The 13,991-nt window shown below is 36.8% G+C and overlaps 1 protein-coding gene across 6 annotated transcripts in view; it reads right to left on the bottom strand.

Annotated features, from left to right (window-relative positions):
- TMEM131 (transmembrane protein 131) overlaps positions 1-13,991 on the bottom strand; it is a 238,590-nt gene that overhangs the window by 120,605 nt on the left and 103,994 nt on the right. The window lies entirely within an intron of this gene.

The following is a 13,991-nucleotide window of genomic DNA, read 5'->3' as shown; positions in this document are numbered from 1 at the left end:
ATGTCCTGGCCTAAATACCTGAGTAGCATCTTCTAACTAACCCACCTGATACCAAGAATTCTCAATAAAACAGATTTCTGAATAGAAAACCTCAGACATCATCGGGGCCTAACACTGATATAAAACATACATGACCTTTGGCGGGGTGTGGGGGTGGTGGTGGCGGTTCACATACATAAAGTGTTTACATACTGAGAAAGTCAGAAATTCAGTTAGTCACTAAGTTTCAAAATAGATTTTAATGTTTTTATTCTAAGAAATGATGTCAGAGCAAAACCCATTTTGTAAGTCTACTTTATTTCCATCATCACTGAACTTCACAGTAATATAAGCTTCCGAATGATACAGTAATTTCATTCAGGATTCAGGAGACAGAGGAAATATCTAGGAGTTTGGAGATACAGGAAATAATTAGAAATAGACAAGGACTTTCACAATATGGAGGAAATTTGGCCTTAATTCAGTTCTACAAAGATTAAATAATCTGAGTAGTAGAATAATTTAGCTGAAGGCAATAAAATCCAAACATGTTTTTGGCTCTACCAATTTAGAATATTCTTTTGTGATTCTTGAGAACCGCTCTGCATATGTTGAACAGGAAAGATGACAAGTAAAAAAAAGAAGGCAAGCACCAAATGTAAGATTATATTTTACTAAAGCACAAAACTGCAGATGCTGGGACATGAAGGCACAATTCCTTGCAACACAGTGTCAGCATCTATTCCTTCTTACTTTCTGCCCTTCTTAGACATGATATAACAATAACACTCTTTGGCTCCTTTAAAACAAGTGATGCTCTTCAGCTCACCAGTTTAAGTAGTACAAAACTCAAATTTACAAAAAATATCAAATCAAGGAAAAATAAAGTATAAGGCATAACTGTGTAAGTCATTAATTCCTATATATACACACAGACTATGTTAGATGTTGGAGAAAAAGGAGATTAAGATACAGTGTTTTTCTCTCACAGAACCAAGAGGCTGTTCTGCAAATTGCAAATGGAAATGTCTCAAGTGGCCAGGTGGGGTAAAAAAGCATACACCACCCTATCCATTTAATACAAATGTATGAATGTACACTATGTACCAGATACTGTCTGTTGCCTGGGGCTACACTGGGGAACAAAGCAAAGTACCTGCTCTCATGGCACTAACATCCTAGTCGGGGGAACAAACATTGAATATATTAGGTGAAGATGTGTGTGTTTAAAAAAAAAAAATTTGAACATACTGGAGCTGTGGATAGAAAAGAAAAAGCCTCTCTGAGGAGGGACACTAGTGCCAAGACCTGAATGGCAGAGATCTAGGGGAATAAAGTAGGAATGTATTTGGCGAGTTGAACAAGGAAGGTGAAGTGACCATTGTGCAAAGAGGGAGGATTAGGAGCTAAGAGCTGAGCTCAGAGGTACAAGAGCCAGATCTCCTTGTAGAAGTATGGATTATTCTAAGTGTAACAAATTACAGTGTTTTTGAGCAAGGAGTGTTTGAGGAATATTAAGTTTACCCTGCCCCCATGGCTCCCTTGTGGAGCATCCTTTCAGTTTGTAATTTGTGGTAGGCAGGTAACAGCTGCCTACTTGATGTATTTTTAAGTTATATAGTACACCTGTGTGTTAATGAGAATCACCTGTCAAAGAGCAACTAAATATGTGAAGGAAAGTCTGCTCGGGGCCTTCAGTCTGGAGAGCTGTCAGCCCCACAGGCTGTGGGTCTTCAGGCCAGATCCATTCTGACTATCTGGGTGTCTGTCTCTCAAATACCTTCAGCGCCACCAGGGCGGGAGTCTCCCGACCGAGCTGGTTCTCGGTAAAGGAGTAGCATGATCTGACACATGTTAAAAGGTTAATTCTGGCTACTTAGTGAAGAACCAAGGAAGTTCCTGTAAGAGCCCAACAGAGGGAAGCAGGGAAGTCTTAGAGTGCTTTAGGCAACTGGTGATGGCAGCTACAATCTACGGCGGCTGCCAGGGAGAGTAGTGAGCAGTGGCTTTTTCCTGGATAGATTTGGAAACTTGAGAAAACAGGCTGTGCTGATAGATTGATTTCTGCAGAAGCAAGAGTAATTTATTCTAAGATTTTCATTAGATACACAGTCATGACATGGAAGAAGTGGGTTGGAAGTGGGAAGAGATAGATTTTCAAGAGTATTGTTGCAGACATTTAAATTTCAGATGTCGTATCTAGATGGGAGATGTCATAAAGTAGCCATACATGGCTGTTGTTTATATTAAAAAGTTACTGATTTTCATGTACTGATCTTATACCTCGTCACCTTGAGTTTAATTCTAATAGTTTGTCTAGATTATCCTCAGTTTTCCATTGTTGCTATATGTGCTGCCAAAATAAGCACTGTCTTGGATGATCACTGTAGACAAATCATCTGCAAGTAACAATGTGATTCTTCCTTTCAAATCCTTAGGTAAGTTTTACTTTTTATGTCTTGTGCTAGGGCGCAGACCTCCTATAAAATGCTTCAAAGACGTGATGTCCAGAACCTTTACTGTGATATTTACAAAGTGCTCACAGAATATTAGAGGAAACAGTATATAAAATATGATTCTCTCATAAATAAAAGCATATTTTCTAAACAATAGCAGATCTATATCTAAGGAACAGTTTAACAAGCTGACACAGGTACAATCCTATGTTAACTAAACCAAAAATCCAGTAACATAGCTGTCATGTCTCCACAGCTGATTCAAATGGTTGCTACTCATGTTTACTCAGAAAGTGCACGGCACTGTTTAGTGCTTTGTTAACAGAAAGCAAATGTCTGCAAATATGTAATGTTGAAAAACTGGGGATGATGCAATAAAAAGAATAGTGCCCTTTGCTAATGTCATTGTAGTTTTTTCCCTGATTTTAAAAATTATTATTGTTACTGTTTTTGAGAGGCAGGGGTCTCACTGTGTTGCCCAAGCTGGTCGTGAACTCCTGTGTTTGAGCCTCTGGAGTAGCCGGGACGACAGGTGCAGCACACCAGTGTGCCAGGCTCACCTTTTGACAATTTCAAAGCAACAAAATCTGAGACATTATGATAGTACATTGCATGATTTTACACTTTCTGCAATGATTATATATGTTCTGAAGTCTCAATATAATTGGTTTTATGAATTTTCACTAAAATACTAATTATTTATTTGGAGATAAATGAAGACTATTTTCTGATTTCAAGCTAGGAAACAACTGAAGAGATACAAGAAATCTTGTGGGAAATGGTCAATACTGCTTGTTGAACTGTCAGGTCAAAGTTGAGCAGGAAACCCATGAAATCAAACATACGGGCTTTCTTGGATTTCTGGGAGTTTAAAATGTTTTCCTAGGGTCAACTACTACCTAAACAACAGATACTCTTTGGTCCAGCATATTTAAAACAATTATTTGTGATCTACCCGCATCATAAACACCTACAATGCTTGCAGAAATGCAGATTCTAGGGTCCAACCTCCAGAATGTAATTCCTTGTAAGCAGAATAGACCTGTATTTTTAAGCACCCTCTCACATTTAGGAGCCACTATCTGGCATCTTGAGCCACAAATAAGAGATGGGAAGGGAAGTGCCTTAACTAGTAAAACTATCAAAGTCACCAGCAGTTTAAAGTGATTTCAAATATTTTTATTAAAGAGTCAGCTAAATAAGCAGTGATTTAAAAGAAATGAATAGGACTTCTCCTATATAATATATATTCTCCCATAAACACATTTTCATTTTAATTTGCATTTCCCTAATGATGAATAATGCTGACCATTTTTCCACTTTCTTGGTGTACAATTAGGTGTCTTCTTTCGTCAATGTCTGTGGAAAGTTTTTTAATTGGGATGTTTGTCTTACTATTCAGTTGTAAGAGTTCTGTTATGTGCTGCAAATATTTTTACTCTGGTCCTGACTTACCCTTTCCTTTTATAAATGTTACCTTTTGAACAGCAGAAGTTTTTAATTCTGATGAGGTCGAAATGATGATCATTTTTTCTTTTTTGAGACAGGGTCTCACTCTGTCACCCAGGCTGGAGTGCAGTTAGTGGTACAATCATGGGTCACTGCAGCCTTGAACTCCTGGGCTCAAGCCACCCTCTCGCCTCATCCTCCCAAGTAACTGAGACTACAGGCACACACCACCACAACTAGCTAATATTTTTTAATTAATATTTTTTGCAGATACAGGGTCTCACTATGTTCTCCAGGCTAGTTTCAAACTCCTAGCCTGAAGTGATCCTCCCACCTCAGCTTCCCAAAATGTTAGGATTATAGGCATGAGCCACTGTGCCCCGCCTCATTTTTTCTTTTTTGGTATGTGTTTTGGTGTCTTAAAACTCTGTCCAGGTTCCAAATATTTCTACAAAAAGATTGGTTTTATTCTAAAAGTTTTACACCTTTAACTTTTACATATGAGCCTATTTATTATTGTCCATTTTAAGTGAAATTTGGCAATAGTATGAGTTAAAGATTAAAGTTCACTTTTTCTTTCTCTGTAAATATCCAGTAGGCCTAGTATCATTTGTTGAAAAAGACTACTCTTGTACCATTGAATTATTACAATATCTTCACAATCTTCAAGTCTATGAACACAGAGTCTTTCTCAATCTATCTAGGAGTTCTTTAATTACTCTATTATATTACACTTCTCAGTGTACAGGTCTCAAAATTTTTTTTGTTAAATTTATCCCAAAGTATGCAATGATTTATGCTATTGTAAATGACATTTTTCTACAACATTTGACTTTTGCACTTGTGAAAAAGAAATCAGTTACTTCTGATTATTGACTGTATTGCTTCTTGGTATATTCCTTAGGACTTTCTATGTGCATAATCACATGGTTTGTAGACAAAATCCTCTTCTTCCTTTCCAAACTAATGGCTCTTATTTCTGTTTCTTGCCTTAATTTAATGACTGCCATATCCAGTACAATGTTTAATATAAGTGATGAAAGTGGACATCTTTGCCACTTTCCCGATCTTAGAAACCATTCAATCTTTTACCATTAATATCATGTTAACTCTTATTTCTCCATAGATGCTCTTTATCAGGTTAAAGACATTCTTTTTCTATTCCTAGTGTGCTGAACATTTAATCATGAACAGATGTTGAATGTTGTCACAGGCCTTTTCTACATCTATTCAAATAATTACAAAGGTTTTTAAAATTTTGTTAAGAAAAATTATATTGTATTCAAATATTAATCTTGCATTCCTAGGATAAACTCCTTTTGGTCATGATGCATTATTCTTGTTAGATGTTTCTGGATTTGATTTGCTAATATTCTGTTGGAGATTTCTGAATATATGTTTGAAGAGGTGTAGCCTTTAGCTTTCTTGTAATGCCTGCAATAATCACCTCTTAAGAATGTGTGAGGAAGGACATTCTACTCCTCTCTTTTCTAAAAGGATTTATATTTAAGACTAGTATTTTTTCACTAGGTGTTTGATCAAATTTACCAGTTAAGTCATATGAGCCTGCAGTTTTCTTTGTGGAAAGGTTTAAAACTGTGACTTCTATGTCTTTAACAGATATTTAAAAATTCATTTTCTAATTCTCTCTTGGTTAGTTTTAATAATTTGTATCTTTCAGGTATTTAATCACTTCATCTAAATTGTTGAATTTTTCTTATTATTCTCTGAATGTTTATAAGATCTGCAGTGATATCCCCTACTTCATTACTGATTTTTTTGGTCTGTCTTATTTTCTTAACCAATCTAGCTAGATTCAAAGAATCAGTTTTTGTTTACATTGATGTTTTCTCCACTTTCTATTTAATTGATTTCTAGCATACCCTTTATTTTCTTCTACTTAAAGTTGATGCTGTATATCTTAATCTGGCCATGTAAATTTGTTCATTTTAAAATTTTTCTTCTATCTGATATAACCCTTTAAAGCTATAAATGTCCATCTAAGTACTGCTTTGGCTAAATTCCAGAAAATTTGATATGTTGTTCTATGAACTGAATTCCCCCCACCCCACCCTCTACTTCCCAAATTTGTATGTTGAAACCCTACTCCCCACTATGACTATTATGTGGAGACAGGGTCTATAAGCAGGTAATTAAAGTTAAATGAGGTAATAACGGTGGGGGCCCTGATACAATGGGATTACTGTCCTTACAAAAAGGAACACCAGAAAGCCCCCATGCACACATGTACACAAAGAGGACATGTGAATTACACAGCAGAATGGCTGCCCCCTACAAGCTAGGAAAACAGGTCTCAGTGCAAACTGACTATGCTGGCACCCTGATTTCAAACTTCCAGACTCCAGACTGTGAGAAAATAAATGTCTGTTGTTTAAGCCACCCAGTCTATGGTATTTTGTTATGACAGCCTAGCTCAAGCAGACTAAGGTATGTTATACTTTTGTTTTCAAAGCACTTTCTAATATCCCTTATGATTTCTTAACCCATGAGTATTGAAAAGCTTCTAGTTTATAGTTATAAAATGTCTGGATTTTCATTGTTACTGATTTCTAATTTAATTTTGCTATCATCAGAGAATATAATCTACATTATCTGCTCTTGGTGGATGTAGTATTTAACAAATACCTATTAGGTCAAGTTACTTAATAGTGTTCTTCAAATCTACACCCTTAGTGATTTTCCATCTATTTTATCAGTTACTAACAGATGAATGTTGAAATCTTCAATAATCACTGTGGGTTTGTCGCCTTAGTTCTATTCATTTTTTTTCTTCATGTATTTTAAAGCTCCAATATTAGAATTTGGGATTGTTTCATCTACCTGGGGGACTGTCTCTTTCATAACTGTAAAATGTCCTTCTTTATCTCTGATAAAAATATTCCCGTCCTAAAGTCTACTTTGTCTGAGAGTAACATAATCAACCTAGCATTTTTAGTGTTTACTTGTTTTCCCTACATCTTTTTACATTTAACCTACTTGCATACTCATGAAGAAGTGCATTTCTTCAAAATCAAGATTACTGATGAACAGGGAGAAGACACTTACAAAATAGGATGAATAGCTCCAAAACATAAAGAACTCTTGGCCAGGTTCGGTGGCTCACGCCTGTAATCCCAGCACTTTGGGAGGCCAAGGTGGGTAGATCACCTAAGGTCAGGAATCTGAGACCAGCCTGACCAGCATGGAGAAACCCTGTCTCTAATAAAAAGTACAAAATTAGCTGGGCGTGGTGGTGCATGCCTGTAATCCCAGTTACTTGGGAGGCTGAGGCAGGAGAATCATTTGAACCCAGGAGGCGAAGGTTTTGGTGAGCCGATACTGTGCTACTGCACTCCAACCTGGGCAGCAAGAGTGAAACTCCGTCTCAAAAACAAACAAACAAACAAAAAAAACTTTTGGCTGGGTGCGGTGGCTCACACCTGTAACCTCAGACCTTTAGGAGGCTGAGGTGGGTGGATCATGAGGTGAGGAGATTGAGACCATCCTGGCCAACAAGGTAAAACCTCATCTCTACTAAAATACCAAAAATTAGCCAGGTGTGGTGGTACGCACCTGTAGTCCCAGCTACTCGGGAGGCTGAGACAGGAGAATCTGGGAGGCGGAGACTGCAGTGAGCCAAGATTGCGCCACTGTACTCCAGCCTGGCGACAGAGCAAGACTCTGTCTCCAAAAAAAAAAAAAAAAAAGAACTAACAGCATTATAGAAAAATGGGTAGAACAAACAAGAACAGACAACATCAAAAGACAAATATAAGCATAGCTCTAAAATACCAGATGGTTAACCTTACTCATAATTAGAGAAAGACAAACTAAAACTACCCTGTGATAACATTTCTGACTTATCGCATCAGCAAAAGTTAAAAATATAACACATTCTATTGGAAAGGATGTGGGAAAACAGGCACTCTTCACTGATGAGGGAAATGCAAGGTGGCACAGACCTTGAAGGAGAATCTGGCAATACTTAATGAAATGATGGCAGCATTTGCTTTTGACTCACCAACCCCACTTCCAGGATTTACATTAAACATAAACTTTGTATCCATCCACTTCCATATTTATTTGACAAGTAAAACTGTACATACTTATGATGTACAACATATTTTAAAATATGTACACGTTGTAGAATGGCTACATTGAGCTAATACATGCATTATCTCACACAGTTATCACTTTTTATGTTAAGAACACAAAATGTACTCTCTTAGCAATTTTCAAGTATATAATACAGCTCCTTGACTTATGGTAAGGTTATGTCCCAATAAACCCATCATAAGTTGAAAATAATCACAAGTCAAAAATGTATTTAATATGCCAACTTGCTTTTAAGGTAGCCTAGTCTCCCTTAAATATGCTCAGAAGACTTACATTAGTCTACAGTTGGGCAAAGTTATCTCGTAACATGGTACAGGATAGTTGTTTACTCTCTGGATTGTGTGGCTGACTGAAAGCTGCAAGAGAGTACTGTACAGCTAGCCCAGGAAAGATCAAAATTCAAAATCTGAAATACTGTTTCTACTGAACATACATTGCGCTTTGGCACCATCATTAAGTTGAAAAATGACTAAGTTGATCTTATACTTTCAAACCGAAAATTTTTTTTCTTTTGACTAACATCTCTAAAATCTTCCTGGTTCCTACCCTCAACCTCAGCTAACCACCATTCTACTCTCTGCTTCTATATTCTCCACATGTGAGATCATGCAGTATTCATCTTTCTGTACTTTGCTTATCACATTTAATATAATATCCTCCAAGTTCATCTATGTTGTCATTAATGACAGGATTTCCTTATTTTTGAAGGCTTAACAGTATTCAACTATATATGTGTGGAATACTATTAAGAATACACACACATACCACAGTTTCATTATCCATGTGTCCACTGATGAACACTTCGGTTGATTTCTCCCTATCTTGGCTATTGTAAAAAATGCTTAAATGAATATTAAGAATGCAGATATCTCTTTGACATAATTATTTCATTTCTCTTGATATATACCTAGTTATGAGATTGCTGGATCACATGGCAGCTATGTTTTTAACTTTTTTTTTTAATTGTACTTTAGGTTCTGGGTTATATGTGCAGATCATGCAGGATTGTTGCATAGGTACACACATGGCAAGGTGGTTTGCTGCCTTCATCCTGCCATCACCCACATCTGGTTTCCCCTCCTTATCCCTCCCCATCCTCCCCATCTCCCCGATGTCCCGCCCCTAGCCCCCCTGAAATGACGGCAGTATGTGATGCTTTCCTCCCTGTGTCCATGTGTCCTAATTGTTCAACACCCACCTATGAGTGATAACATGTGGTATCTGGTTTTCTGTTCTTGTGTTCTTGTTAACTGAGAATTATGGTTTCCAGATTCATCCATGTCCCTATGAAGGACACGAACTCATTTTTTACGGCTGTGTCATATTCCATGGTGTATATGTTCACATTTTCTTTATCCATTCTATCGTTGATGGACATTTGGGTTGGTTCCAGGTATTTGCTATTGTAAACATACGTGTGCATGTGTCTTTACAATAGAACGATTTATAATTCTTTGGGTATATACCCAATAATGGAATTGCTGGGTCAAATGGTATTTCTACTTTAGGTCCTTGAGGAATCACCGCACTGTCTTCCACAATGGTTGCACTAATTTGCACTCCCATCAACAGTGTAAATTCTCCACATCCTCTCCAGCATCTGTTGTCTCCAGACTTTTTAATGATCACCATTCTAACTGGTGTGAGATGGTATCGCAATGTGGTTTTGATTTGCATTTCTCTAATGACCAGTGATGATGAGCATTTTTTCATATGTTTGTTGGCCTCACACATGTCTTCTTTTGTAAAGTGTCTGTTCGTATCCTTTGCCCACTTTTGAATGCGTTTGTTTGTTTTTTTCTTGTAAATCTGTTTCAGTTATTTGTAGATTCTGGATATTAGCCCTTTGTCAGATGGGTAGATTGCAAAAATTTTTTCCCATTCTGTTTTTAACTTTTTTTAAGGAATTGCCACACTGTTTTCCATAATAGCTATACTAATTTAAATTCCCACCAACAGTGAACCAGGGTTCCCTTTGCTACATATTCTTGGTCAATATTTGTTATCTTTTGTCTTTTTGATGACAGCCTTTCTAACAAGTGTGAGATGATACTGCATCTTTGTTTTCATTTGCACTCCCCTGATGACTGGCAATGCTGAGAATTTTTTCATATAACCGTTAGTCATTTCTAAACATACTTTCAACAATATAAATTACACCTACACTTAACTTTTGATTGACCAATTCAAGTTGTAGGAATTTACCCTGAATATAATCTTCAAAAATATGAAAATACATACACAAGATGTTATTCTTTGAAGCACTGTTTGCAATTGTGAAATACGAGAAACAAATGAAATAGTCATATACAGGACAGTGGGTAAAAAAATGATGACACAAAGTAAATTTCTTAAATGGGGATCCTTAATTTTTGTGGCTTGTGCTGCTGAGATCTTAGCCATAAAATCTTTGCCTAGACCAATGTTCTGGAACATTTCCTGTTTTCTTCAAGTACTTTTATAGTTTCAATCTTAAATATAAGTCTTCAATCCATTTTGAGTTGATTTTTGTATATGGTGACAGAGAGGAGTTGACCCAGCAGTTCCAATACTGGGTATTTATGCAAAAGAAAATAAATCAGTATTTCAAAGATATACCTGCAATCCCACATTTACTGTAGCACTATTCGCAATAGCAAAGATATGAAATCAACCTAAGTATCCATCAATGGATAAACAAAGAAAATTGGTATATATAAACACAATGGAATATTATTCAGTCATAAAAAAGAATAAAATCCTGTCATTTTCAGCAACATGGGTAGTACTGGAGGTTAAGTGAAATAGGCAAGGGACTGAAAAACAAACATTGCATGTTCTCACTTATAGAAGGAAGCTAAAAAAGTTGATTTCATGAAGGTAAAGAGTAGAATGACAGTCACCAGAGGCTGGGAAGTTCTTGTTTTTTGGTGTGAGGGGAGAGGATGAAGAGAAGCAGGCTAATGGGTTTAAGCATACAGTTATTAATAGAAGGAATAAGCCCTAGTGTTCAACAGCAGGGCAGAGTGACTATCGTTAGCAAACATATGTTGTATATTTCAAAGCCACTAGAAGAGAAGACTGGAAATGTTCCTAACACAAAGAAATGATAAATGTTCAAGGTGATGGATATCTAAACACCTGATTTGATCATTACACAGTCTATGCATGTATCAAACTATCACATGTATCCCATCAATATGTACAATTATGCAATCATAAAAAAATTTTAAAAGTGGAGTAAAAATCCTAAATGGAATACAGATAGAAACAAATGAACCAAACTTAATTTCAAATGTACAATGCAGATGGAAGTTGGGGGATGGGAGAAGGATAAATATGAAGAAAATTATAACCCATGTAAATTTAGAATACAGTATTTTGACAATATACAGTCAGACTAAAGAAAAACAAACTCTAAAGAGACACTGTACTCAATTTTTATGGCAGTGTCAGTTAACAACATTGAAACTGATTTATCTGTATTCTAGGACTGAACAAATCAGTACACTTACTGTAGATATATAACTGGAGCCAGATTTCTCATTGTTGGAGAATGGACAGAAACAGAATAGACTGGTTTTGTATCAAAACTGAAGGCATCAGTAACTGATGGTTTTTAATATACACAGATACAGGAATATGTTTGTGTATACTGTGCATATTTATACATGTAAACGTAAACATTTTCTTCCTAACTCTTTTACTAAGAAAGCCTAGAGACAATGACACCTCACTAGTAATGACACCACTTGTAATGATTAATACTGAATGTCAACTTGATTGGATCGAAGGATATGACACAAAGTATTAATCCTGAGTGTATCTGTGTGGGTGTTGCCAAAAGAGATTAACGTTTGAGTCAGTGGGCTGGGGAAGGCAGATCCACCCTTAATCTAGTGGGCACAATCTAATCGGCTTCCAGCAAATATAACAGAGGCAGAAAAACATGAAAAGAGAGAGACAGGCCTAGCCTCCAAGACTACATCTTTCTCCGCATGCTAGTTGCTTCTCACCCTCCAAGTTCTTCAGTTTTGGGACTCAGACTGGCTCTCCTTGCTCCTCACCTTGCAGACAGCCTATTGTGGCACCTTGTGATCACGTAAATTAATACTTAATAAACTCCCCTTTATATATGTATATATATAAGTACATATATGTATGTATATATATATATACACATATACGTAACACATATACATTTACATATGTGTATATATACAGATTATATATGTGTATATATATATACACATATATAAGTATATGTACTTATATATACATATATGTGTATATATAAGCATTACATATATATATATATATATATAAACTCCCCTTTATATGTGTGTGTGTGTGTATGCATCTCCTATTAGTTCTGTCCCTCTAAAAGAACCCTAATACACCACAGTAGCAATGAGTACACATGGCACATAAAGATTAATTTCCAAATGTTATCTTCCACCAAAATGAAGCAGGAAACTTTCAAGAAATAGGTTGTTCCAGGGCTGTGGCAGGAAAATTACAAAACAAGCCTGGAACATCTTAACGTGTCAGAAAATAAGAAGTGCTCAATGATTGTTGGGGACACGTAAATGAAACAGAATAGACCTAACTAAGCCTGTGTAATTTTTTTTTTATGACACTGCAAATGATAGTGAAATACCTGGATAAAAATGAACTCTGACCTCAATCTTAACTTCCAACAGAATGTCAACTAAGAAACATAGAAAAGTGTGATAGAATTTAAAAAAAACTCAGCAGTGTAATAACTTCAGGCAAGAATCATCAATAGATTCTAAAACTAGTCTGAATTTGATGCAAAACACAATACTTACATAGTCTCAAAGTACTTTTCTGCAAGACACTATGAATTATGAGACAAATGGAACAAACAGACATCAAGTGCTTCCTGAAAGGATGCACTGGGAAAGACACAAACTTCAGTAATATTCCTGCCAAAAAAAAAATTCTGAATTAAATAACGAGTAAATATTAGAAAACTCCAACTGGTTGTTCATTTACTTATTTATTTGAGATGGAGTCTTGCTCTGTTACCCAGGCTGGAATACAATGGCGGGATCTTGGCTCACTGCAACCTCCGTCCCCAAGGTTCAAGTGATTCTCCTGTCTCAGCCTCCCGAGAAGCTGGGATTACGGGGGCATGCCACCATGCCCGGCTAATTTTTTGTAATTTAGTAGAGATGGGGTTTCACCAGGTTGCCCAGACTGGTCTCGAACTCCTGAGCTCAGGCAATCCACCCACTTCAGCCTCCCAAAGTGCTAGGGTTACAGGCATGAGCCACCAGATCTGGCCCCAGCTGGGTTATTCTATGAAATACATGGCATCTACTCCTCAAAACTGTCAAAGTTCTAAGAAGTAAGAAAGACAAGTCAATTGTTCTACATTACAGACTAAAGAGACATGAAAATGAAATATGAGGGTTAGAACTCTGGACACAAAATTTCTTTTCTTTTTAAAATAAAAGACGTTAATGGGATAATTTACAAAATTCCATTGAGTCGTCTTGATTAAATAGCAGTATGAGATAGTCTTTTATTTTTTTATTGCATTTTAGGTTTTGGGGTACACGTGAAGAACATGCAAGATTGTTGCATAGGTACACACGTGGCAGTGTGATTTGCTGCCTTCCTCCCCTTCACCTATATCCGGCATTTCTCCCCATGCTATCTCTCCTGTCCTCCCCACCCCGCCGTCCCTCCCCCATTTCCCTCCAACTGACCCCAGTGTGTAGTGCTCCCCTCCGTGTGTCAACATGTTCTCATTGTTCAACACCCACCTATGAGTGAGAACATGCGGTGTTTGATTTTCTGCTCTTCTGTCAGTTTCCTGACAATGATGGTTTCCAGGTTCATCCATGTCCCTACAAAGGACCCAAACTCATTGTTTTTGATGGCTGCATAATATTCCATGGTGTATATGTGCCACATTTTCCCTGTCCAGTCTATCATCGATGGGCATTTGGGTTGGTTCCAGGTGTTTGCTATTGTAAACAG

This window comes from Cebus imitator, unplaced genomic scaffold, assembly GCF_001604975.1.
Source record: "Cebus imitator isolate Cc_AM_T3 unplaced genomic scaffold, Cebus_imitator-1.0 Scaffold31, whole genome shotgun sequence".
Taxonomy (NCBI): domain Eukaryota; kingdom Metazoa; phylum Chordata; class Mammalia; order Primates; family Cebidae; genus Cebus; species Cebus imitator.
Note: the sequence above shows the minus strand (reverse complement) of the source record. Positions and strands in the feature narration are given on the sequence as shown.